Source organism: Chlorocebus sabaeus, chromosome 7 (genome assembly GCF_047675955.1).
Source record: "Chlorocebus sabaeus isolate Y175 chromosome 7, mChlSab1.0.hap1, whole genome shotgun sequence".
In the NCBI taxonomy this organism is placed as follows: Eukaryota; Metazoa; Chordata; class Mammalia; order Primates; family Cercopithecidae; genus Chlorocebus; species Chlorocebus sabaeus.
In genome coordinates, this window is record NC_132910.1 from 39,241,127 (window position 1) to 39,268,766 (window position 27,640).

Below are 27,640 nucleotides of genomic sequence, written 5' to 3' on the forward strand. Positions count from 1 at the left end.
AGAACACGGCTTAAGTGCACCTGGGATCCCAGCTACTGGACCCACCCTCAGGCTTGTTCCTGTCTCATTTTCTTTTTCTAACTATTTTAGTTTCAACATAACCTGGTTTGAATTTCTACAGATGGGTAGGAGATGGAAGAACCTCCAGGAAGTTGGAAATGGTATGAATACGAAAAGGCATAAAGTGCTTCATGATTTTGGAGTTTCCTTTTGGGATGATGAAATGTTTTAGAACTACATAGAGGGGATGATTGTACAACATTGTGAATGTACTAAAGGTCAATGAATTGCACACTTTTCAAAAGTTAATGTATGTTAAGTAAATTTTATCTTAACTTTAAAAAGGCAAGAAGACTGTTACAGACATATATATATACTGGGGTGCAATTTTCTGAATGTAGTTCAAGAGTCACAGCCATTTGGAGGCTTATGCCAAGCATATGGACACAGATGTGAAGTCATCTGTTTTAACTGTATCCTTATTTACCTTTGAAATACAGTCTTGCATCTCCCAAAGAAGATGCTATCCAAAGATAGCTCACGTTCATTGACATGAACTGTGGGCCAGTGACTAAAATGGACCCATTTGTGATTCTAGGCTAATATTTCCCACAGTTTCATCCATATCATTTAAAACTATACCATCTGGGAAAATAAGACTATATATCTCAACTATAAGTCTTGGGAGACACTATGTACCAGGAACTAGGAATCATGCAACATGGATGTATCAACCTTCAGAAGCGACATACCCCCTCTGGGCCTCAGTCTCAAATAGTACCTGGTCATCTGAATAAATGTTTAGCCTATTAGAGTAAAAAAATGTACAGACTACTGGATTAACTAATTAATCTTGTCTGATGTAATTTGGAGTCAGATATCTGTGCTGGCCCTTCCTCCTGGCCATTTTCTTCTTAGCAAAAACAGCACAGGGTCCATGCATTAAGGTCCTGGCTTTGGTCTCTATTTTATCCCATCACCAAATTCAGAGGCACAGACATCATCAACAGACTCTTCCACCCAAAACCCAGTCTCTTCCTCTCTCTGCTTGTGTGCACAAGACTGGCACCAGGGGAAGCTCTCTGGAACTTAGGTCTTCTAGTTCAAGATTTGTGCTTCGGCAGCCTGGTGGTCAAATATCCCATGGAGTATCCTTTGGGAATAAGTTCAAAGGTCAGAGGTGTGCATGTGTGTCCAGTGTGTGACAAAGAACTCATACTCATGACCATTGATGCTTTACCAAAATGACTATGATCCTAATACAGTAAAGAATATACTCCCCACAGCACCTGTAGAAATTTATGCTCAGAATTGTCATCTTCCATTTATATAGACTCCTTAGCTATCTTATTTCAGATCAGAACCCACATTTTTATTTACGAACTCTTTTCTACCCACTGAAATTCAATGTCGTTAGCTGACCATTCTTAAACCAATAACCGGAGAAGATGAATGACTGCCTCCCAGAATAGTGTCTTCAGCACTACTCACCTACTAGCCAACTGGATAGTCTTCCTTACCACCACTGAATTAACATAAAATTAATCCATCTACTCCTACACAAGCACTACAGGTGCCATCAAGATACTTCCTGGTTCCCAATTTCTACCCATTATCTCCAACACAGATGATTTTCCTGGGAAATTCCTTGTTACAAATCAATTTACTACAGTAATGCTTTCAGCAAGAAAAAGTACCTTGTGCAAGTTAATTACAAGGGGAAATCTAGTACAAATGGAAAATTAAATACGTTTTATCGATCTCTTCATTCCAGTCCCTGGATTTTCCTCTTTTCCCCACTGTTTTTGTCCCACTGAACTCCCTAATACAGTTTTGATTACAATAGTTTAAACCCTTTCTTTCCACACTTTGTACGCCTTTGCTTTCATTTGCTTTCACCACATTCAGTCTACATCCTGCCAATTCTACAACCATTTATACCGTCTGGCTTCTCCATCCCTACATTTGAGTTTCTGGGTGCTTCTGGAAAAAGTAACACAAAAGCACAGATTTATGTCATTACTACTCATGAGAGTTTATCTCTGGCTCATTTCCATCATTGGAATTGAAGGTGGGATCTTGGCCAAAAGAGGTGCATTTAAACTGAGGTTAAGGAAGAGCAGAAATCAAGACCCCTATGAAGGAAGGTAGTTTGTAGAGAAGAGACTAGGACAGGCAAGAGCAGAGAGATCACATGGAAAGAGAGAGAGAGAGGCAGCCTCTGACATTCCAGTTTCGTTATATTGCTCTAGTTGAGTTCCCGTTTCTTGAGATATCTTGAGATGATTTTTGTTCCCTGAAAACAAATGATTCCTCACTAAATACGGCCTACCCTTCCAGACAACTTGGTTTCCACACTTGCCAGACTGGCCATGCCCAAGTTCACCCTGCTGGAAAATACAGTCTCCATTTTTCTAATGAAAAAATGTGCAAATAGATTTTCTCAACTAACTAATGTGTTTGCATTGTGATGTAACTTTTAATATTTAAATGTGTAAATATTTTAAACGTGCCAGTATTTTCTCCTTGGATTGCAAGTTTTAGATTGTATTCTTCGTTTCTTTTTATAACCTTGGATCCCAGAACTTTATGATCATGTGTAGATGATCTCTAGATACTTGCTGAATGAACAAACAAGTAAATGTCTCATTCTTCAATAGTCTCTAGAAAGATGATAATAGCAAGAAGTTCTGGAGTCTTTGAGCACTCAGAAAGAGTCAGCAATAAGAGATGGGGAAGCCCCAATAACAGAAATACTGAATACTGGTGGTGTGTCCTCTTCAAGGAGGACTAGGAGAATGGACCAACAGAGTGAGCCACTCCCGAGGCCTGAACACAAGGCAGGCGGGAATGGTCTTTCCACACTCCAGGTGTCCCTCTTCTGACCTCTCGTTGACATTCAGAGAGTACCGAAATAGAATTTAGCAGAAATATCTAATTATATTTACATTTTAAAGACGGGGGAAGTATATTAGCAGAGTCAAACATTGTTTTACCAGTAACCTTAATAACTGCCATCTAAAAGGCATGACATTCGTTTATTCTGTTTTTGTTTGTTTTGCTTATTTCTGGAGCTGTGGTTTCTCTTTAGAATAGCTTCAGGTGGAAACATGTGAATACTTCTGAGTTATTAAAACAACCACCACAGTCTTCACATTCAAATGTGGCAAATATGAAAGGTGACTCCTATTTCACCAAGCTGTGAAAATAGTATTTGGGGAAGAAAATAAGAGGAAAGAAGCCTCTACGCACTTGCAAGAAATGCCTAAAAGTGGTCCAACTCTTTGCTCTTGAAAGTGTTGGCATCTAAAGAGAAACTTTCATGGAGCCACACCTTCATCTGGCTAAATATATGGTTTTAAGACACTAAGCTACTCATTTACAGGTTTCTGCTTAAAATTTCAACCACATGTTAAGCACAAAATTTTGTGGTTCATGAGTTAACAAGTTGCCACCAAAGAAAATATTGCTCCATAGGGTGTTCCTCTTGCGATGCTTAGAAACATCAGGTTGTAGTGATCCCCCCCACCCAAAAAGTGACCCTTTGGATTTGAAAGGCTTTGGTTTGCTAATGATTGGTTTCAGGCTGCAGTGTTCCACAGACTGTTTTGTTCTTTTTCTATGGTCTGTGAATGATACTCCTCAAGGAATGGTGGCTGATATGTTTTTCATTTTCCTCCCTAATTTTCTCACTATAATATTTAATTAGCCAAAAGGCAGCATATTTATAGAAATAATAAAACAGAGGAGAAAATGCTTTAATTATATGAATAATGTGTTATATTTAGAGATATATACATATATACATAGACGCATATATATTTAAAGAACACTTTGTACAGTTATTTTCCCCTAGGATATGATTACAGTAAACTTAAGCGTATGTGTAAGATGAACAAAGTCCAGAGATCTAATACAAAACACGAGGACTAAAAGTAATAAAATTGTACTGTGTTTGCAATTCATGCTTTAAAAAAGAAAGTGAACTGACATATAAACAACCAATCCTTTGAGATGTCCCAAGATAAAAGAAATACACGTATGCAAAAATTTGAAAGTAATGTTTAATGTTACATTTAAGTAATTTAATATCCAAGAAGCAAAATATATTGAGGATCTACAATAGCAAATACTCTATATGCACTAACTTATTTCTCCTAAAGACCTTAAAATAGGTATCATCATCCCCATTTTACACATGCAGAAAGTAAGGCTCAGAGAAGCAAAAGTGAGTATTAATTCTAATGAAAAAATGTGCAAATAGATTAACGGGTTTCTAATTTTGCCTTTTCCTCTTTCGGCATGATTTAAAGGTGACAATGCAGTGAAAATTAGTGACGCAACATTTTGAATGACAAGACTAATGCTCTCTAGTCCATTTTGGTTTCCAAATTCCTTAATGAAAATTCCAAACGAGAAGCCAACAAAGGCTTTGCTCCAGGAGAACAAAGGAAATGGTAATGTACTCCAAAAGGATATAGAACTATAAAAATTAGCTGTGACAAATAATGTGTGAGAAAAAGGTTTTATAGAGCCATTCTGTAAATTGTGTTGTAGATAACAAAATTAAATACAAAAGTTAACTTAATTTAAATTGAACATAGTATTGTGGTTTACTGTGATTAATAAAAGTTTCCAATTAACAGGTGCTATCAGTAAGAAGTAGCCACCTAGGTAAATAAAATGTAAATTCTTAGGGCCCAAGTTATTTTTCTTGGTTACACCTAGAATGCTTTATGCACTTCCCATGTTGTCAAAAGTTAAAACAAGAAGTGAGATCTTCATTCTCACATAAATTTGCAGCAGATATATTTTGCAAGCTCAAACTACAGTTCTGGCAATGTTTTTCAGATCTCAGTGCAAGTATAAAGGAAATTTGTATATTTCAAAATTCATTTAACACACAGGAAATTCATTTAACTAAAGCAATTAAGGAGCTTCCATCTAACTTTCAATTGGAAGTGTTTAATCTGCAATGCAATGAAATAATATAAAAGACAACTATCAACAAAAGAATCTAATAGAATTCCACAAATGCCTTCCAAATGATTAATGTGCTCAATTAAAATCACATGTTCATGGACTAATATCAATATTTTGTAGGACCTATCAGTGTAAAAAGACGTTTTCAAAGATGAAATACATAAAATCTAATTTCATTAACAGATGTACCTTTGCAATCAATTTTGGTGATAGAGAACACTAACTTTGAACATATTATAACCTCTAAAGGAAAGAAGTACACTCTTCATTTCAGAAAGTAAACAACAAAGGCATTGACATTGATTTGGAGATTCAGAGATAATTTCTTGTTCTCAATAACATTGATCATGAGATAAATGCACATCAAAACTACAATGACATATCATCTCACCCCAGTTAAAATGGCTTTTATCCAAAAGATAGGCAATAGCAAATGCTGACCAGAAAAGGGGACACTTGTATTCTGTTGGGGAGAATGTAAATTAGTACAGCCACTATGGAGAATGGTATGGAACTTCCTCAAAAAACTAAAAATAGAACTACCATATAATCTAGCAACCCTACTGCTAGATATATACTCCAAAGAAAGAAAATCAGTATATTGAAGAGATATATGTACTCCCATGTTTATTGTAGCATTATTCACAATAGCCAAGATTTGGAAGCAACCTCATTGTCCACTGAAAAACAAATGGAAAGAAAATGTGGTACATATACACAATGGAGTACTATTCAGCCATAAAAAAGAATGAGATACTGTCATTTGCAACAACATGGGTGGAACTTAATATGGTAGAGGACATTATATTAAGTGGATAAAATAACCCAGGCACAGAAAGACAGACTTCACATGTTTTCACTCATTTTGTGGAAGCTAAAAATTAAAACAATTGAGCTCATAAAGATAAAGAGTAAAATGATGATTACAAGAGGCTGGGAAGGGTAGTGGGGACTTGGAGGTAAATTGGGGATGGTTAATGAGTACAAAAGTATAGGTAGATAGAACGAATAATATTTAGTATTTATTAGCACAACAGGGTGATTACAGTCAATAATAATTTATTGTACATTTTAAAATAATTCAAGACATAGACATGGGCAAAGACTTCATGTCTAAAACACCAAAAGCAATGGTAACAAAAGCCAAAATTGACAAATGGGATCTAATTAAACTAAAGAGCTTCTGCACAGCAAAAGAGACTACTATCAGAGTGAACAGGCAACCTACAGAATGGGAGAAAATCTTTGCAATCTATCCATCTGACAAAGGACTAATATCCAGAATCTACAAATAACTTAACAACCCGATCAAAAAGTGGGCAAAGGACATGAACAGACACTTCTCAAAAGAAGACATTTATGCAGCCAACAGACATATGAAAAAATGTTCATCATCACTGTTCATTAGAGAAATGCAAATCAAAACCACAATGAGATACCGTCTCACACCAGTTAGAAGGGCGATCATTAAAAAGTCAGGACACAACAGATGCTGGAGAGGATGTGGAGAAATACGAATACTTTTATACTGTTGGTGGGAGTGTAAATTAGTTCAACTATTGTGGAATACAGTGTAGTAATTCCTCAAGGACCTAGAACTAGAAATACCATTTGACCCAGCAATCCCATTACTGGGCATATACCCAAAGGATCATAAATCATTCTACTATAAAGACACATGCACCCATATGTTTATTGCGGCACTATTCACAATAGCAAAGACATGGAAGCAACACAAATGCCCATCAATGATAGACTGGATAAAGAAAATGTGGCACATAGACACCATGGAATACTATGCAGTCATAAAAATGAATGAGTTCATGTCCTTTGTAGGGACGTGGATGAAGCTGGAAACCATCCTTCTCGGCAAACTATCACAAGAACCAAACACCGCATGTTCTCACTCATAAGTGGGAGTTGAACAACGAGAACACATGGACACAGGGAGGGGAACATCACACACTGGGGCCTATCAGGTAGTGAGGGACTAGGGGAGGGATAGCATTAAGAGAAATACCTAATGTAGGTGACAGGTTGAGGGGTGCAGCAAACCACTATGACCTGTGTATACCTCTATAACAAACCTGCGCAGTCTGCACATATACCCCAAAACTTAAAGTATAATTTAAAAAATAGTATAATAGAAATGTTTGTAACACAAAGAAATGATAAATGCTTGAGGTGATGGATAGCCCTTTTACCCTCATGTGATTATTACACATTGTATGCCTGTATCAAAATATCTCATGTACTCTGTAGATATACACACCTACTATGTACCCACAAAAATTAAAAGAGAAAAAATTTTAAAGAAAATTTCTTATCCAGTCTGAAATCTTTGTTCTTGTTTGTTCTTTAATTAAAGTGGTTAGTCCATTAATAAATAATATAACTACTAATATATCAGGTTTATAACTACCCTTTTCTTGTTTTCTATTTGCCCCTCTTGTTCTGTTTTCCTAACTTTTTTTCTTGCCCTCACTTGAATCCATCAAGTATTTTTTATTATTCCATTTTTCTCATCTGTAAGTGTGCTGGTTACACATATCTAATATCTTCTAAGTGGACGCACAGTGTGACTCCTTGACTTATTAAAATGTGCAAATTTTGCTCCTTACCACACAATATTAAGACCTTAGAATACTTTAAATTCATTTATTTCTTGTTTATCTTTTATAATGTGTACTTTATTCTATACATATTTTGAACTCTACCAGAAATTATTAATATTATTGTTATTACTATGTATAGTCAATATTAGATGTATTATATTTTATACTTTCCATTGCTCTTCATTGCTTCCTATATTTTCACGTTTCCATCTCAGCTATTTATCCTTTTTCTTTTTTTAACTTTTATTGTAAGTTTAGTAGTGTAAGTGCAGGTTGGTTACATAGGTAAAGTTGTGTCATGGGGTTTTGTTATGCAGATTACTTAATCACCCAGGTATTAAGCCTACTACCCATTAGTTACTTTTCCTGAACCTCCCCCTCCTCTCATCCTCCACCCTCCAATAGGCCCGAGTGTGTGTTGTCCTTCTATGTGTCCATGTGTTCTCATTATTTAGCTCCCACTTACAAGTGAGAACATGCAGTATTTGTTTTCTGTTCCTGTGTTAGTTTGCCAAGAACCTTATCCTTCTTCTTAAAGAACTTCCTTTTTTTTTTAAGTGCAGGCCTGATGGTGACAAATTCTCTCACTTTTCGTGTGTCTGGAATATCTTTATTTCATCTTCACTTTTGAAGAATACTCCTCTCAACAGAATTTGAAGTTAGCAGTTATTTCCTTTTAGTACTTTAAAGATAGATGTCATTTATTATTCCTGTAGTTGTTTCTATCATCACTGTTGAGAAATCATTGTCAGCCTTATTGTTGCTCCTAATGTATCTTTAATCCTCTGATTTTAAGATGATATCTTTGTCTTTGGTTTTCATGGTTTTACTATGATATATCTTGGTGAAATTTTCTTTATATTTAATACAACTTGGAATTTGCACATTTTTTGAATACATGGCTTTATGTCTTTTGTCAGTTTGAGAATTTTATCAGAGATTTTCTCTTCAACCATTGCTTCTACTTTATTCTCTCTCTTCCTTTCCTTTCAGGATTTCAACTACACACATGTAAGAAATTTCTATCAGTCTCCTATATACCTTATGTTCTTTTCTGCAGCCTATCCCTTTTTCTCATGGTATTTCAATCTAGTTACTTACTATGAATCTACATTCCTTTTCACGAATACTCTCTTCAACTGCAACCATTCTATTGTTAAACCCGTCTACTGAGATCTTAATTTTAGCTATTGTGTTTTTGGTTCTTGAGTTTTCATTTTATTCTTTTCTATATATATTTGTCCTCTGATATAAAATTATTTATATTTTCTGGAATATATTAATAATAGTTGGTTTAAATCCATTTATTATGACGCAATATCTGGGCCACTTATGAGTCTAGTCCCGTTCTCTAATCTTTCCCTTGGTCCTCCTTCTTGGGATGACTGGTACAGTTGTTTAATTATTAGACATTGTTTAGGAAAAAATGAGGATGCTATAAAGGCTGTCATATTCTCCCAGAGTGGAGGCAAATGAGATAGTCAAATTGCATAAGGAAAGAAGATTTATTCTGGATGTAGAAATTATAATGCACTTCATTCCTGGGCTAAACCGCCATTTTTGAGAGGTCTTCAGCATTTAACTTAAAAATCCGAAATAATATAATATTCTGCTCTGCTCTTCTTTTCTCTCGGTGCATACATCAGCACATCTCCAGACAGATTCACATTCTCTTTACAGAAGAATGTTCAAGTGGGTAATGGACTCTACAAGGTGAACACCCAGATCCTTCCTTTGGGACTGAGTCACCTATTTGCTCAGTTGTCGGAAGTGTTGCTTTCTGAGAGCTCATAGCTGAGTTCCTCTGCAGGAATTGCCAAAGGAAATAGCCGCACCCAAAATTACACTCACTACCAGGAGCAGCCCACATCCCAAGACTGGGCAACCATTAGTACAAAGACTTCAACCCCTTGCCTTAATTCAGGGCAAGTCTCAAGGGCCATTACTGCTTCGGAGCTCCCTGTGGAATCGGCTGAGGCCTCTGTTGCAACTGAGTCACAGTTCAACTTCTCCATCTGCCTTCCTGCTTCCCTTCTTCACTTCCTCCTGCTTCCCTCCTCCACTTACAGGTATTATATTACTCCTGAAAGCATTCCCCCCTCTACATCCTACATGGACATCTCCATCTGGGGAGGGGTGGGAGCATCCAGGTGGGGGGCATCTGCACATTTTTTTTTTTTTTTTTTTTTTTTTTTTTTGAGACAAGAGTCTTACTCTGTCACCCAGGCTGGAGTGCAGTGGCTCAATCTCAGCTCACTGCAACCTCTGCTTCCCCGGTTCAAGCAATTCTCCTGCCTCAGCCTCCTGAGTAACTTGGACTACAGGTGTGCACCACCACACCCAGCTAGTTTTTGTATTTTTAGTAGAGATGGGGTTTCACCATGTAGGCCAAGATGGTCTCGATCTCTTGACCTTGTGATCCACCCACCTTGGCCTCCCAAAGTGCTGGGATTACAGGCGTCAGCCACCATGTCAGTCTCTGCACGTTTTAAATCTATTTCCACTAATCGTCCCACTGCCCACACCTGCTCTTCACGTCTTGATTTTGAACTCAGAGCTTCTTCAGGATTTCCCAAAATGAATGCTGCTAATGCTTGTTTACTTTTTTTCTGGTTTTGTTTTGTATTCAAATAAATCCTATCTGATTTCAGTCCTCTAGGAATTCTTTAGAATTTTTGATCCACCAATGTCCCTTTTTCCCTCACATCAGACAGGTAATGTGCCAACACGGTAATAAGGTTTGAGGAAGGCACATTTTACAAATGAGTGTAAAACACAATCATCATGCTTAGCTTACAAACCACAAGAGGGTCTCATGACATCTTTTTACAGCATCCTTTTTTTAAAACCTGCTTACATTTTCGTGAAATTATGTCCAGAATTGGTGGGTTCTTGGTCTCCTTCACTTCAAGAATGAAGCCACGGACCCTCGTGGTGAGTGTTACAGTTCTTAAAGATGGTATGTCCAGAGTTTTTTCCTTCAGATGTTCAGATGTGTCCGCAGTTTCTTCCTTCTGGTGGGTTCGTGGTCTCCACTTCAGGAGTGAAGTTGTAGACCCTCGCGGTGAGTGTTACAGCTCTTAAAAGCAGCCCGTCTGGAGTTGTTCCTTCTTCCCGGTAGGTTCATGGTCTGGTTGACTTCGGGAGTGAAGCTGTAGACCTTTGAGGTCAGTGTTACAGCTCACAAAGGCCACGTGGACCCAAAGAGTGAGCAGCAGCAAGATTTATAGTAAATAAGGAAAGAGCAAAGCTTCCACTGTGTGAAGGGGACCACAGCAGGTTGCTGCCGGCTGAGGCAGCCCACTTTTATTCCCTTATCTGGCCCCACCCACATCCTGCTGATTGGCCCATTTTGACAGAGTGCTGATTGGTGTATTTACAAACCTTGAGCTAGACAGAATACTGATTGGTGTATTTACAAACCTGGAGCTAGACACAGAGTGCTGATTGGTGCATTTACGATCCCTTAGATAGACATAAAGGTTCTCCAAGTCCCCAGTAGACTCAGGAGCCCAGCTGGCTTCACCTAGTAGATCCCGCACCTGGGCTGCAGGCAGAGCTGCCTGCCAGTCCGGAGCTGTGCCTGCACTCCTCAGCTCTTGGGCAGTCAATGGGACCTTGTGCCAGGGAGTCGTGCCCATCAGGGAGGCTGCGGCAGCGTGGGAGGCCACCCTGGAGGGGGAGACTCTGGCAGTGCAGGAGGCCACTGCCGAGGGGGAGGCTCAGACATGGCAGGCTGCAGGTCCCGAGCCCTGCCTGGCAGGGAGGTGGCTGAGGACCAGTGAGAATTCCAGCCAGGTGCATGCGGGCCAGCAGTGCTGGGGGACCCTGTGCAACCTGTGCAGGTGCTGGCCAGGTTGCTAAGTCCCTCACTGCTCTGGGCCGGCAGCAACGGCCGGTCCCTCCGCATGTGGGGCTCGAGCCCGCACCTGTGCCCGCTGTAACACATGCTGGCCTGTGAGCGCCAAGCGCAACCCTGGTTCCCGCTGGTGCCTCTCCCTCCACACCTCCCCGTGAGCAGAGGGAGCCGTCTCTGGCCTCGGCCAGCCCAGAGAGGGGCTCCCACAGTGCAGTGGTGGGCTGAAGGGCTCCTCTAGCACCACGAGAGTGGATGCTGAGGCAAAGGAGGCACCTAGAGTGAGGGCTGCTAGCACATTGTCACCTCTCAAAATGTTACAAAGAAATACAGAAGACAAATGCATTCGGTCCATCAGCAGAGATCAATGTAATCAGGCTACTATCTTGAGTTAGAATCTCCTTTTCCTGTGAATTTTTTCCTTCAAACTTTGAGGTTTTGTAGCAATACCAAAAAGATCTACAGAGTTTCAGTTTCAGGCAAAGGACTTATTACATACATACTTGAAGGTATTGTTTTTTTACATTTCATTTGACTGATGTTTTGAATTATGTTATCTTGAAAATAAAAAATGAAAAAATTACTGTGTTCATATACTTATTTGTACTGTTTGATACTTTTGCGATGTCAAAATAAATATAATTCAATTATTTCCACAAAAAAAGGCTATTAAGTTTCATGAGAAACTACATATTTATATATATTCTCTAAATATTTATGTCTGATTTTTTTTTTTAATTACACAGAAGTTAGGGCCTGCGTGAAGAAAGGTTACTTGTTATATAATAATTCAAAAGAAGTGGAGGGCCTTAAACTGAGAGGTCCTTTATCAGAAAACAAACTCTGATACTACTTAATGCTACTGTGGGTTCAGTGACAGGCACGGGCATGTGCTATATTATAAAGATTTACATCTGTTCAAATTTTCTGAAAAGTAATATGATAATCAATTTTAGAACCTAAAAATGTGTGTGATTTCTGATGTAGTAATTCCATTTCTAGGAATCTTTACTAAGGAAATGGTCAGAAATTTAGTCAAAGATAATACTTTTTTTTTAAATGTAAACATACTACAATAGGAATAAAGAAATTATGATACATAGATGCGGAAGAATATTATGCAGCAATAAAATATTAGGTTTTAAAATATTTTTAATAATCTAGATAAGCCCTAGAGGTACTACCAAATGTTACATGATTAGAGGAGGGTAACTGATGGGAGGAAAACAGGAAGCAGAAAGGTACAGAGGGTATTTTAACTACATCTATAACTAAAAGATTGGAGGAGCATGCACCCAAATCTTACTTGCCCTTCACTATATTTTCTCTTTCTCCCTCTAAAATTAGTAGTATCAATTGTCAGAGAATAATATTATTTTAAAATATGAGGAGGGCATAATAGCAAGTTTCAGTTGTATAAAAAGCCTGTGGAGGCAATGGATTTCTGGTTATATGACTAGAAATATGGATAAATCCGTAGCTGCCTACAAGTGAGTGAATAATTGTCATTTCAATTGTTTAAAAATTTAAATTTAAAATTTTATTTTTTTGTGACAGGGTCTTGTTTTGTCTCCCAGGCTGGAGTGGAGTAGCACGATATCACAATTCACTGCAGGCTCAACCACATGGGCTCAAGCAATCCTCCCACCTCAGCCTTCTGAGTAGCTGGGACAACAGGCACGTGCCACTGCGCCTGGCTAATTTTTACAAATTTTAACAGAGACAGAGGTCTTACCATGTTGACCAGGCTAATCTCGAACTCCTGAGCTCAAGCCATCCTCCTGCCTCAGCCTCCTAAAGTGTTGGGATTATAAGTGTGAACCACTAAGCCTGGCTTCAAATATGTTCCTTTGATATTAATGATCTCAGTTGGGCATTTGAGTAGATCTACACAGCAGAAAGATATGCCTGGCCTCACTGCTTCCACCTAAAAATAATGTATGGTTTTTATTTGAAGAAAAACTAGATGCTTTAGATACCAGGGCCAACAATGCAGAAGACAGTGCTTTGCTATGAAATACCAAGGGTCTGACTTCTCTGGCCAGGGCATTCTGCCTACTCATAGTGTTAGTTATGGGGTTTGTCAATTAGAGTCAAGGTTTTTATGAGAAGGAAACTTAGATTTGTTTGGATGATCAGAATTTTTTTTTTTAATTCACAGAATGTGAGAGATGACCCTGATCTTCAATGTCTGAGTCTAAGAGTTAACCAAATGCCAACCTTTAATGTAAAAGAATCTCCTTGGAGAATGCTTAATTTCCAGGAGAACTGGGACATAAAGTGTTCGTTAGATGCAAAATAAAACTCCAATGACCATTTTAGTTGAATCTTTGAGTTTAATACTATCTATCTTGATGTTAGGCACATTAAACAAATCTAACTATGCAGATTTTGGCATCATGAATATGTAAAATTTTCTCCTGACAATAATTGACTCAGAGGTTTAACTACTTCTATACGACTTCTGGATTGAGATAGCTAGGAATATGACATCAGGAGAGAAGAGAATTTTCTGAAGTATTTTTCATCCGGTCATTACACATCCACAGTAAGAAGTATTCAACATCTCTTCGTTTTGGGTTAAATACCAACAAATATGTAAATTATTATTACTTTTACTGTGCTTTATGTAAATCTTCAGGACAAATTCCTCTAAGAGTTTAAATTGAAGTTTGTCTACCCTTCCAAAATGTTTGACTTTTGTCATTGCTAACACTGTTGTTGATTCCCCCAGGAGCTATAATCAATGCTGGATTTACCCAACAGCTATGCTAAGCATATGCTTAACAATGCCAACAGAGTGAAGACACCAAAATCATTTTTTCAAACTTAATTGAATTTAATTTTAAGTCCCGGGATACATGTGTAGGATGTGCAAGTCTGTTATGTACGTAAACGTGTGCCATAGTGGTTTCCTGCACCTATCAAATCATCACCTGAGTATTAAGCCCCACATGCATTAGCTATTTATCCTGATGCTCTCCCTTCAACAGACCCCAGTGTGTGTAGTTCCCCTCCCTGTGTCCATGTGTTCTCATTTTTCAGCTCTCTCTTATAAGTGAGAACATGTAGTGTGTGGTTTTCTGTTCCTGTGTTAGTTTGCTGAGGATAATGGCTTCCAGTTTCATCCATGTCCCTGCAAAAGACATGATCTTATTCCTTTTTATGGCTGCATAGTATTCCATTGTGTATATGTACCACATTTTCTTTATCCAGTATATTATTGATGGGCATTTGGGTTGATTCCATGCCTTTGCTAACCAAAATAATTTTTAAGGGGTTTGCTATTTCAAATTTTGCTTAAAATGCATCAAATTAAACATCATGGAAAAATGTTTGTTGATGTATCTTTTTTTTTTTTTTTTGAGACAGAGTCTCGCTCTGTCACCCAGGCTGGAGTGCAGTGGTCGGATCTCCCCTGACTGCAAGCTCCGCCTCCCGGGTTTACGCCATTCTCCTGCCTCAGCCTCCCGAGTAGCTGGGACTACAGGCGCCCGCCACCTCGCCCGGCTAGTTTTTTGTATTTTTTAGTAGAGACGGGGTTTCACCGATTAGCCAGGATGGTCTCGATCTCCTGACCTCGTGATCCGCCCGTCTTGGCCTCCCAAAGTGCTGGGATTACAGTCTTGAGCCACCGCGCCCGGCCTGTTGACGTATCTTATACCTAAAAAATTTAAATATCACATGGGAGGGTATCTTAATATTTTCAGGGGTTCTACTACAAACTCTTTGCTCATATTTGCTTCTTTGCTTTGGTTGTCATGAAGCACAGAATTAGCTTCAGTAGCTTCTTTTAATCTCAGTTTTAAGTAAGGTGAGAGATATCAACTTATGTTTATACTTTCCTGTACCATGTCTAAAATATGACTGATTCTTTTTCAATATGTATCCTGGGGTTTTCCTATGTGATTAGGGAGCAATTTAGATGCTAGACTAGTGGGCTCTACTTGGAATAAGAAGATAGTTCTTGAGAAAAAAGGCCATGGGAGTCCTCCCATGAGTAGTTATTGAGGAAAGAAGGAAACTAACATTTGTGGAATGCTTGCTATATGCCAGGTGTTGCTAAGTGACCACCAACTGTTCCCTCTTCTTCCTATAGTTACAGTGGCACCATATTTCCCAGCGTCCCTTGCAGTCAGGTATTGCCAAGTGACTCAATTACAGCTGGTGGGAAGAAAATGGAAATGATGTGTACTGTTTTGGTCCTCCCCAAAATAAAATCTCCCAAAACATGATCCTATCTCTTTTCCTCCATCTGCTAATTGCATGTTTATGGCCAGTGTGACTTGGAAGCCCACAGGTTGAAGATGTCAGAACTCCATCTGCCTGACAATAGGACAGCTTGCTTGGCTGGCATATAGCACGTATGGAGAATAGCTCCTAATCCTACCACCAGCCAGAAAAACGTGATTGGAGTTTATTTTTTAAGCCACTGACATTAGGGGGATTATCCATTGGAGTATGTTTGATTCAGTGCATCAACTTTCCTTATGTGGGCTCACCCACAGAATCACCTACATAAAACAGACAAAAAGTTTTTAAAATTTAAATCATCCCACTGTCTATACAGTAGGAACTAGTGCTCAAATTGCAGTCTGAACGTATTTTGTCTAATATACACACACACACACATATATACATGCGTGTATATTTATTTTGTGTATATATGTTTGTGTATATGTATGTTTATATATATAAATTACCATATCTCTGATGAAATTGTGTACAAATTAAATTTAGCATGGACATTCACTAGTGCATCCCATTTAATTTTTATACCTATTGAGGTGGGATTGATTTTATAGATGAGAAGACTGAGAGTTGGGGCTCAGCTCAACTAATTTGTCTTAGGGAACTGTGTCAGGACTTTACACAGGTTATGTCTGGCTTCAAGTATACCTTTCCACAGTACGTCTCTACCTGATGTCTATTTACTTCCATGACAGCTCCCAAAGCAGTCTGGTGAAAGTGCTGGGAGCTGACGTGAGAGCGCTACTGTGTAGAGCTGTTGGTGAGTCCTGATGTTTCCCCTGCCGAGAGAACCTACTGAGTACATTGCATTCATCCTTGTCCAGCTTCTTTATACTCTGATTCTACTCAAGGCACCCACTTGACTAAAGTTTGTCATGTTCTCTCTTCAATATAGCTTAAATTTAAAATTAAACATGTTGGACATAAAAAGATGTGTACATTTATGTTCATTGCAGCTTTTTTATGAGAGAAAAAAATGGAAAGAAACCAAATGTCCATCAACAGGAGTATGAATAACCATGTTGTGGTATCTTTATGTAATGGAATACTATTTGTCAATAAAAACAATGAGCTATTGATACATGCTTGCAAATAAATAGATACAAAAAGTATTATGCTCAGAAAAAGAAGCTAGACTGAAAATGAAACTTACTGTACAATTTTATTTCTATAAAGTTCAAGAAAAGGCAAACTAATCTATGGAATAAAAATCAGAATAGTGGTTGTCTCTGGCAAACAGAAACCAGAAAGAGATGTGGGGCAACCTTCCAGTGTAATGGAAATGCTTTATGTGTTTATTGGAATATAAACATTTATTAAAACTGGTTGAACTATATAATTAAGATCTATACATTTTATTATATGTATTTATACCTTGGTTTAAAAAACAAGTTTGTTAAAGGCGTAAGGTTAATCTATATTCTAGTGCCTCCTTAAGCCCTATCAGTTTTGAAATCCCGCTAAGTGCATCCATCAGCATGGAATATGTTTGGATTACTGCATCAACCCTGCCTTACATGGACACAAACACAGATCCACAGGCCAAAACATGACATAATTTTGAGGGAAAACAAAAAGAAAACATACTCTTTAGAGTTAGATAATCTATAAGAGTTAAATTTAAAATAGCCCATAGTTTTCCCCTCAGCATTGTCTGGTGGTTGAAAGCTGCTGGGCCACTGCCCTCCATGTATATAGGAGTACCTAGAAGTTTCATGTGGGACCACAAGCCTTTCCCTTGCTGTGAATGTGGAAAAATGTAATTCCATTTGTAGTGCCTAGAACTTTGGTATGATTCTAAAAATAATGTGAATGTGAACACTATTGTAGGGTAATAGAAGAAACCTTGTAGTAAAAGGCAGGAAAATTGATTTCCAGTACTCTGAAAATGAAATAAATTCATGTAGGAGTTGGTGAAAGTTGTCTTCATATGTCTAAAACAATGAAAAAGTATATATCTCATTTCAACTAAATTCACACCTAACACCCACACTGGAATCTTTTTAAAGTTTCCTAGAATGTGTTTCTTTGATTTAGTTTTGATAAGCTTGCTGTCTGTTGAGAAAGAAAAAATGTCAAGTAAAGAAATATTATAAAAGGCATTGTAGTTGGTTTGTTTAGCCATCTCAGAATATGGATATTAAAGAGCCTCCTCACAAAAATTTATGAACAAAACTCTTGCTTTAATTATCTTTGTATCTTCAGCATTCATTTTGCACTGTGCCTGGTCCATAGTAAGTGGTGAAATGATGGATGGATGGATGGATGGATGGATGGATGTATGGATGGATGGATAGATGGATGGATGGATGGATGGATGAAAGAAACTTTGAAGCATCTGTTGCCTGTAACATCAAAGACTAACAAAGAGAAGAACTGGCTTCTATTACTACTGGCTTGTGGAAATATAAATTTGGAGCTTATGAAAAAGCTGAAATTAAGAGGCTACAAATCTCCTACTTTGCAGCCATTAGGTACAGAAGTAAGTCTCTAGCTTGCTGGTGTTATGTGAATTGAAGAGAAAAACAGTCGTTTAGTGAAGGAATAAAAGTTTTGAACAATGTCCAATGTGAGTGAAAAAGGTGACCATGTAATTCTCCAAGAAAGCGAATCCCTCTCATTTCTCTTCTCATTTCAATCTTCCTTATTAAGTTTTAACTGCAGAAGCTGTGGTCTGTCGATTTTAAAAATGTTCAAAAATAATCAATAAAACCACCACACCATTTAACATTTATTTTCCAATATTTGACTTCATTCCCAGGTTTCCTGTGAATTGATTACTGCAATGGTCAAAGAAGTAAACCTTTTTGTTACTGCTCTAAGGTTAAAATGCTATTGTCTAAGACTAATGTGTCAACTTGGTAATTTCAAATAAGTTGAAGAATTTAGATATTTTTACTGCAAACCTCTACTCATTCTTTCTTAACATTAATAAGAAGTCACATTTATTAACTTCTATTCAGAATAAGCACTGAAAAGCATAAATACCATTTAGCATAACTCTTCAAACATCTTAGGTTTAAGAGTAACAATTTTTATTCCATACCTTTTTCCACTCAGAGTTTTTATATCAGTCACAATAATTAGACCTATCTTCAAAATTAATGGAAAAGAAAAGACAATGTAAAGAGTATAATGTTAATCAGAAAATGTAATTCATTGTTCTGCCATAATCAAAGAAGGCCACAACACACTGTGCTCCAGGAAACGGCATCTCTCATTTTCCCCAAGCATATTGTGAATAACTGCATTGCTCTGAAACTTACACATATGATTTACATCAATTTCAACTTTGTTCATTATTCTGCTTAGGGTGAGTAATAATCTTATGAGTGAGTAATGAACAACTACCTTATTAACTTGGAGTTGACTCTTTCACTGTCTGGGTATATCTATAGCACAAAGTTTGAGCAATGCAATGGAAAGTCTTTACATTATGATCAAGGTGTTTATTAAAACCTACTATTTATGATATGGTTCTTATAAAGAGCAAATGACAGTAACTGACATATAATGATTACCTCACAAGTGTTTAAAATGTCTTTTGCATTTATTATAAAGTGAATGACAATTGACAAATCAGCCAACATTAAATCTAGCTATAAATTACATAGTAATATCAAGTGTAAGTTAAATGGAAAGTGGAGTAATGAAGAGGCAGCAATGGAATATTATAGCTTAGCAAGAATGTGTTTCAGAAAATTGCAATCATTCTTTAAATTTTGGAACAAATGGCTATATTGTGCTAACCAAACGCCTTCTTTCTTCAAATATAAATTTTATTTTAGGAAATGAATGAAGCAATGTTTTTCTCCCACTAGTGCCATGGAAGAGCTTTGTCAAGTTCTGAATTTTCTTGTGCCTTTCCTGTGATTAGGCAGAGTAAGGTGTTTAGTTTCTTTCTTATGATTACGCACAGTAAGGCGTTTAGTTTCTCCATTAGGTCCATCTTTTTCTGCCACTTTCTTTGCTTGCACCTGTTACCCTAGCTATCACTGATATTGTGCTTATAAGTTATCTGTGGTCCCCTGGACTGGATAGTGGCCCCCATGTAAGCCAATGTCTCATTTGATCTACTCTGCTGCCTTTGTTGAAGACTTTTAGATTTGGTTGTTGCCGAATAACCTATTCTTTTGTGACTTTCCTCTCTAGATTTGAACAGTATCTACTACCAATTTTAAAACACCCAAATTCATGGAAAACTTCTGTTTCTCATGGTGGCCAACACTCGTTCCACCACAAAAACCAGTTCTGGCTTCTCTTGGGTGGCAGCTTCTCACTGTTCAATACAGTAGCACCAACAGATGCAAAGACTCTTCCAATTTACCTTAATAAAGTATGAATCTGAATGAGGAGCAGAGCTTTTGAGCTATTACAGGAAAACATAATTACAAGGAGGACTTGGCTCTGGTTTTGAATCAGCCTGAAATTGTAGGCAAATCCTTTGACCCCCACCCTTGATGTAAAACCACACGACCAAGAAAGGACATCATCTCCTGATGCCAGCTCATCAGATTTAAAGAAAAATGAGTTCCATGTGTTTTTCACAGAACTTGAAATTTTAATGAACCCTCCAGTCTATCATTCCATAATTGTACTTAAGATTTTCCTTATACCATGGAAGACTGAATCTGGCCTATTTTGACTATTACATTTGAGCTGATATTTCTATCAAGGAATGACTACTTCTAGATTTTTAGGTATTTATATATAAAATTGAAACACACTTTTTTAAAATATTGAGGTTATTTTTCTTCCAGAAGGGAGACTGCCAGGTATCAGGTGAAAATAGGCATTTTAACATTTTTGATGGTGGTGTTGATGACAGTGAGAAAAGTTCATGTTTTCCAGAGTTGTTACATTTCTTGCTTAATCTAATTTATTTTATTTCTGATATTGGCCTATCCTTTAACTCATCATTACTTTATTCTATTTGATTTTACTATAAATTGTTTAAAAAGTTTTAGTTTTAAAAACCAAAGAGAGATGTTTGCCACATCCTTTGCCTCTGAACACGGCCATGCCTGGAGAGTACAAAGGCATAGACAACTATCTTGACTTTCAAAATCCCTGGAACAGATGCATTTCATAGGTATTTAAAATTTTGAATCTAAGTAACTGATATTTTAATAGTTAGAGTTGTGGATAGGAATTAGGAGGAGGACAGAAATTATATCGCTAGTCAAGTTATGGTATAGTAGGAAGACCTCATCCTCTGCAAAAAGGGATACATACACAAAAGCAGTCATTCCATCAGTCTCTTACTTCGTAAGTTCTTTTTATATGTGCAATACCATGACAGCAATGCAGAGAGTTATTTGGGAATAGAAAAAAAGCAGTTAAGTAACTAGAGAATGTCAACACAAAAAAGAAAAAAAAAAAACCCTAAAGCTAGACATTTTTAGGGCAGAGAAAGCCTAGTCAAGAAAAGAAAAAAAAAAAATCAGCTACAAGAAAATGAGACATACTTAAGGAGATTATTCTTTCAAGGAGGAGAAACTTGCTTGGAATGCACTAGGCCAAAGGTATCCCTAAGAATCCACATTGGACACACTCAAGCAGAAAATATCACTATAATTCCCAATAAATGTCCACTAAGTGACCAGCTGGCCTCAAAGGTCCAGTGAGTGTTGTAACCTTTATGGTTGATGCAACAGATTGAGCCATATCGTACAGAATTACAAGACCACAACCGAAGACTGGCAGTGATTTGTTTTTTGTGGAATCACAAACTATTATTATTGTCATCGTTGCAGAAGGTCCAAGGCAGTGGAAAACCTAGGGAACACCAAAAATATAACCTACCTAGTAACTAAAAGACTATATTTGTCAATTGTGGAATCCCTGAAATGATGATTTCTGAGAACAGATTTCTCAGTTCTTTACCAAAGAATGTGCTGATTTGATTTTTTAAAAATTGGCATTTTAACACCATAAAATGAACATTCATGCAACATTCAGGTTATTCGAAAAGTTACTGAATAATCAAATAATACCATGAAACTTCTCTAGTAAGTAAAAATTTGTTTCTGGATGAAGATACAGAGAGTCAAAGAATACTGTTACATAAAGAGCAAGTTCAAAATTATCCCCTAGTCTGTCCATTTGTAGAAAAAGTTTTTTGTTTGTTTGTTTGTTTGTTCCTTAACTGTGGCTGGTATAGAATGGGGAAGAAATTCACAATGTTTACTGGAAGGCTGGTATGTCTAAGCATGCCAATACACTTACTTTTGTTACTTGTTCTATGTCCTTGAATAAATAGCAATGTCCATTTTCTCAGTAAAATTACTCCAAAAGTTTCTTGAGCAACTTATGTCTAGAAATTTTCAAGAATATACATATTTAAATTTTTTTGTTCAATGCTTAAAATTAATCATATTTAAAAATAACTAAAATAGTCCACTAGAAAGAGAATAATTTCCTATTAGGAGGGAGGGGATTCAAACAAAAGCTTAAGAAATCAAATGAGTTTATCACAATTTAGATTCATTTGAAGGCAAATGTAGATGATTTTGAACACCCTCCTCCATTATTTCATCAACCTTTTTTTAAACTTTTCACTTATTACTCTATCACACTCTAAGCATTATATAATTTCTTATTTATTATATGTATCATCTGTCTCCCTACTAAAATATATGAAGGGATTTTGTCACTATTATATTCCCAGAGCCCAGAATAAAGTATGTAATGACACATAGTAGACTCGATAAATATGTATTGAGTGAGTAAATGAATGAGAAGTAAGCCTGGAAATCATCTAACTCTGAAGCACTGCTTCTTTAACTTCATAGTTAGTGAGGTCAGGCACAGTGACTCACGCCTGTAATCCCAGCACTTTGGAAGACCGAGGTGGGTGAATCACTTGAGGTCAGGAGTTTGAGACCAACCTGGCCAACATGGTGAAACCCCATCTTTACTAAAAAAATACAAAAAATTAGCCAGGTGTGGTGGCGTGCGCCTGTAGTCCCAGCTACTCAAGAGGCTAAGGTGGGAGAATTGCTTGAACCCGGGAGGCAGAGGTTGCAGTGAGCCAAGATCATGCCATTGCATTCCAGCCTGGGTGACAGAGTGAGACTTCATCTCAAAAACCAACAACAAAAATAGTGTGAAGGAGTTTGATGAACGTATTAAAAACTTTGAAAATGCACATGCTCTGATTATTATGACAAGATGTTTCCAGGAAAAAAATTTTTGGAAGAAAATCACTTTATTCTAATTAACCCACAAAGAATAAAATCATAATAGCTGGTAGAAGGAGGCCACACAAACATTTGCCCAGCCCCAAAGTATACACCATCTTAATGAAATTCTACAAAGTAAGAACACATTCTTCCATTTCAATTCTGAAGCAAGGAAGCTATGAATGACACAGAAGGAGTTTAACTGATGGTTTTACACTTTATATCTCCACTATCAATTATATTTTTATACTAAACTAACTTGGTCATAACAGCCAATTTTCCATTTCTTTGGCCAATTTATTTGCAAGTCTGCACTGTTTCAGCACCTCATCGAAACTCTTACAGAGATTTATGTCACTCAGGTTCTGCACATATTCCAAAAACGGCTTTAGTCTCATGTAAGTAAGCCTGTCCCTGTGCGGGCTGGGTTCCCTGAGGCTCCTGATAAGTGATGTTGGGCCTTGCAGGCTCAGCATTGCTTCCTCCATGGATGCCTCCAGTGACGGCATGACCCAGTGTGTGCCCCACAGCAGAGCCCACAGCCACGCCAACTGCCAGGGTTGCCATCTGGGCATCGGACCTGCAGCCGGGGCGCAGCAGCAGGAGAGCCAACTGCAGAGAGGGTGCTGCTGCTGGCGGTGGAGCTGCTGCTGGCCTGTGTGCAGTTCTCATCTGAGGTGTCCAGCTGGCCAGAGGGGCCATATGGGAGGTGCGGCTTTGGCTTCCAAGTAGCATCCTCGGTGCGGGTGGCTTAGCGTCTGGATGCGCAAAAATCTAAGAACCCAGGGGTTTCTGAGAAGAAGGAGAGCTGAAGACGAAAAGCCAAAAAAAAATTTAATGCCACATTTATCATTGGTGAAATCACAGATGTATTTGATTAGCCTTTTGTTTTGGCAATTTTAGGTACACCATTTACTAAAGAGTGTGAAAAACAAGAGACACTACCGCTTATGCTTGTACAGTGGTTGAAAGAGATAAACCAACAGACAAGAATCTAGAGTTTGGCCTAAACTATCGAATTGTTCAATATAAAGGAAGTCAACAAGTACCCCATAATATGTGACAGAATTTGCAAGGCAAATCCCTCCTCCCTGAAGGTTAATTTAGGTAGAAAGCTTGTAGCTTGTTTAGATGAATATTGTGTATGAGTAAAATAACATTTCTCTTTTCAGTTGATTTAGAGTCATTTATCCTATTTTGTTAAGAGGTTCAGTTTGAATCAAATGAGAGTGAGCCCCTTGCTCTGGACTGAATGTTGTGTCCCCCTCCCCCATCACATCCACATGTTGAAACCCTAATCTCCAATGCAATGGTATTTGGAGGTGGAGTCTTTGGGAGTTAATTAGAATTAGGTTAGGTCATGGGATGGGGCCCTCATGATGGGATTAATGCCCTCATAAAAGTAGGAAGAGAGAAGAGATCCATTTCTCACCATGTGAGGACACAGGAAGAAGGCAGCCACTTGCAAACCAGGAGGAGGGCCCTCACCAGACACAGATCATCCATCTCCTTAATCTCAGATTTCCCAGCTTCCAGAACTCTGAGAAATAAATGTGTGTGGTTTAAATTACCCAGTCTATGGAATTCTCCTATTGCAGTCTAAACTGACTAAGATACCTTGAGGATAAATCTGGCAGGAAAGAGAGATTTAAAAAATTTTTACACATTTTTAAATAGGTCTTTAATTTCATTGGCCACAAACCTATTCAGAAAACACATTCTATAATGGCTATCAATACTGTTCCTATAGATGAGCTACGAGCTTCTTATTCAATCTCTCAGAGCAAAAAGCAATACTGATAGACCTTCATTCTCAAAGAAAATAATATTGTCCCATTGGGGAATGGTTCTTAAGAGTACAAAAATATCTTAGATATTACAATGGTTTATAGCCCTCCAAAGCTCAACCCTATCCAACAAAATCTTATTCCTTTTTATGAGACTATAAGCAAATTTCATTGTTTATCATCATGTCATACAAAAATCTAGAAACAATAATAATGAATTTGTACAGAAAAACGAAATGAATAGCAAATCAGAGCACAATAAAAATAACTTAAATTTGCTATTTTTTTCTTATGATACTAGGATGATAACAATTTCAAAGCACATGTGTCTACCTTCAGAATAGTTTTTGTTCACTGGCCAAAGCCTGCCATAAAGTTAAGGCTTTCAGTGCCTCTGTCTACTCTACTAGCTCTTGGCAAGACTTTTGAGGTCTTTAAGAAAAGTAATGCACCCCCGGTGCTCTGGGCTCTGCTGAACTCCACCAACTCATCCGCAGAGGAGTTGTCCACTCCTTGGTATTTAATTTCTGTCCATAAAGAGACTTTAAATTAAATTAAATTTTGCTCTTTAGCAGAACAATAATAAAAAAAAAAGTTTAAAAAACACTGGAATAGATGGTCTTCTATTCATTCTTTGTTAGGCATTATTTCAAGAATATTTATTGAATATATACCCTACTTCAGGCACTGTGTGGAGATACTTCTGGTTGGAGATATAATGACAGATAAAAGATTGTTCCTATTCTGAGCAATTCATAATCTAGAGGGTATGAGAGAGAGGCGACCAAGCCACAGCTGAGAAGGTTCGGCACCACCAAAGGAGTCCTATGGAAACAAATGGAGAGGTAGACCCAGCCATGGTTGAGATGGGAATGAGGACACGCTTCCTGCAGGATGTGACTTCAGAACTGAGTCCTGAAGGACCGAACAGAGTTGGACAGACAAAGGTAGAATGTGCAGAGACCCTGAGAAAAAGATGCGAGGTGCGAAGAAGGAAGTGAAATGTTTTTAAATGACTGAGCTTACTGTGAGGGACAGATGTAAAAGGGGTGGGCCTGGAATCACATGTAAGAGCCAGATCATGAAGGGATTTCTAGGAAATTCTGAGAAGCTGATATTGTATCCTGAGTGTATCCCAGTCATAGAAGACTTTAAGCAGAAATTAAAAATACGTTAGTGGCATTTTAGAAAGTTTGCTTTGGCCACAGTGTGAAAAATGGCTTGAAAGAAAGACAATAAAGAGGTTCTTATGTTAACTCAGATGAAGCAACAGTGGCCTCAAATAAGATAATAGCAGTAGTGATATAGATAGCAGTAAGATTTGAGGGGTGTAGAGTTGATAGAAATGGACAGGCCTACATTGAGCAGGTAGGGTTAAGGAACAGGTAGGTGATTAGGATAACAACCATACTTCTAGCTTGACCAAATGGACAAAGAATACAGGAAAAAAGGTAATTGGGAATTTGAGATAATTTTGGAACTTCCAAGTGGAGATTTATATATATATTCATATATATATTTATATATTATATATTATACATTATTTTAATATATTTATATATCTATTTATATATAAATTATTCATAATATATAAATATAAAAAATTATATATAATTTATATAGTACAATTTCTATAAATATTACATATAATATTTATATATAGATTTTTATCTATTTATATATACAGATTTTTATATAAGTTTGATATATGACCCTGAAGCAAAGGAGGAAAATCTGTATTAAAGTAGCAGATGTGTAACTGAAGCCACGAGAATGAGAGGAGTCATCCAAAGAGACTGCAGAATGAGAAGAGGAAATGGACGAGGACAGAGCCCTGAGAATGTGAACATCAGAAGACAAAGAGAGAAAGAACAGCACACAGGAGCACCTGAGAAGTAGCAGGAAGGGAGGAAGGAGGAAAATCAGACTGTGCAGTACCATGGGTATGGTGGAAAGGTAGAACTTTTGAAAGAAGATGAAATAGTTGGTGGTCAGTTAGAATGGCGATCATTAAAAAGTCAGGAAACAACAGGTGCTGGAGAGGATGTGGAGAAATAGGAACACTTTTACACTGTTGGTGGGATTGCAAACTAGTTCAACCATTATGGAAAACAGTATGGCGATTCCTCAAGGATCTAGAACTAGATGTACCATATGACCCAGCCATCCCATTACTGGGTATATACCCAAAGGATTATAAATCATGCTGCTATAAAGACACATGCACACGTATGTTTATTGTGGCACTATTCACAATAGCAAAGACTTGGAATCAACCCAAATGTCCATCAGTGACAGATTGGATTAAGAAAATGTGGCACATATACACCATGGAATACTATGCAGCCATAAAAAAGGATGAGTTTGTGTCCTTTGTAGGGACATGGATGCAGCTGGAAACCATCATTCTTAGCAAACTATCGCAAGAACAGAAAACCAAACACCGCATGTTCTCACTCATAGGTGGGAACTGAACAATGAGATCACTTGAACTCGGGAAGGGGAACATCACACACCGGGGCCTATCATGGGGAGGGGGGAGGGGGGAGGGATTGCACTGGGAGTTATACCTGATGTAAATGACGAGTTGATGGGTGCTGACGAGTTGATGGCTGCAGCACACCAACATGGCACAAGTATACATATGTAACAAACCTGCACGTTATGCACATGTACCCTAGAACTCAAAGTATAATAATAATTAAAAAAAAAAAAAAAAAAGTCAGGGAATAATCTGCAATACTCTCACTTCTGACACCAATTGTAAATTGGTGTCTCCAAGACCACCACTTCTGACACAAAATGCAACTTTAGATGTTCCCAAGATTACTCTCAGTTTCAGTTCTTCACTAGAACTCATTGAACTCACTGAAAGCAAGTATACTGACAGCTACAGCTTCTTTTATTGAAATAATAAAGATTAAATCATCCAAAGGAAGAGTTGTATGGGGCAGAGTTTAAGAA

At 37.6% G+C, this 27,640-nt stretch overlaps 1 non-coding gene and 1 pseudogene across 1 annotated transcript; both read right to left on the reverse strand.

Annotated features, from left to right (window-relative positions):
- Positions 1–10,302: 10,302 nt before the first annotated feature.
- On the reverse strand, positions 10,303–10,410 carry LOC119624098 (small nucleolar RNA U13). Its single transcript, XR_005240183.2, has one exon. It is a non-coding gene; the product is annotated as a small nucleolar RNA U13 (small nucleolar RNA).
- Positions 10,411–22,113: 11,703 nt separating this feature from the next.
- LOC103235940 (coiled-coil-helix-coiled-coil-helix domain-containing protein 2 pseudogene) lies at positions 22,114–24,632 on the reverse strand (annotated as a pseudogene).
- Positions 24,633–27,640: the final 3,008 nt, after the last annotated feature.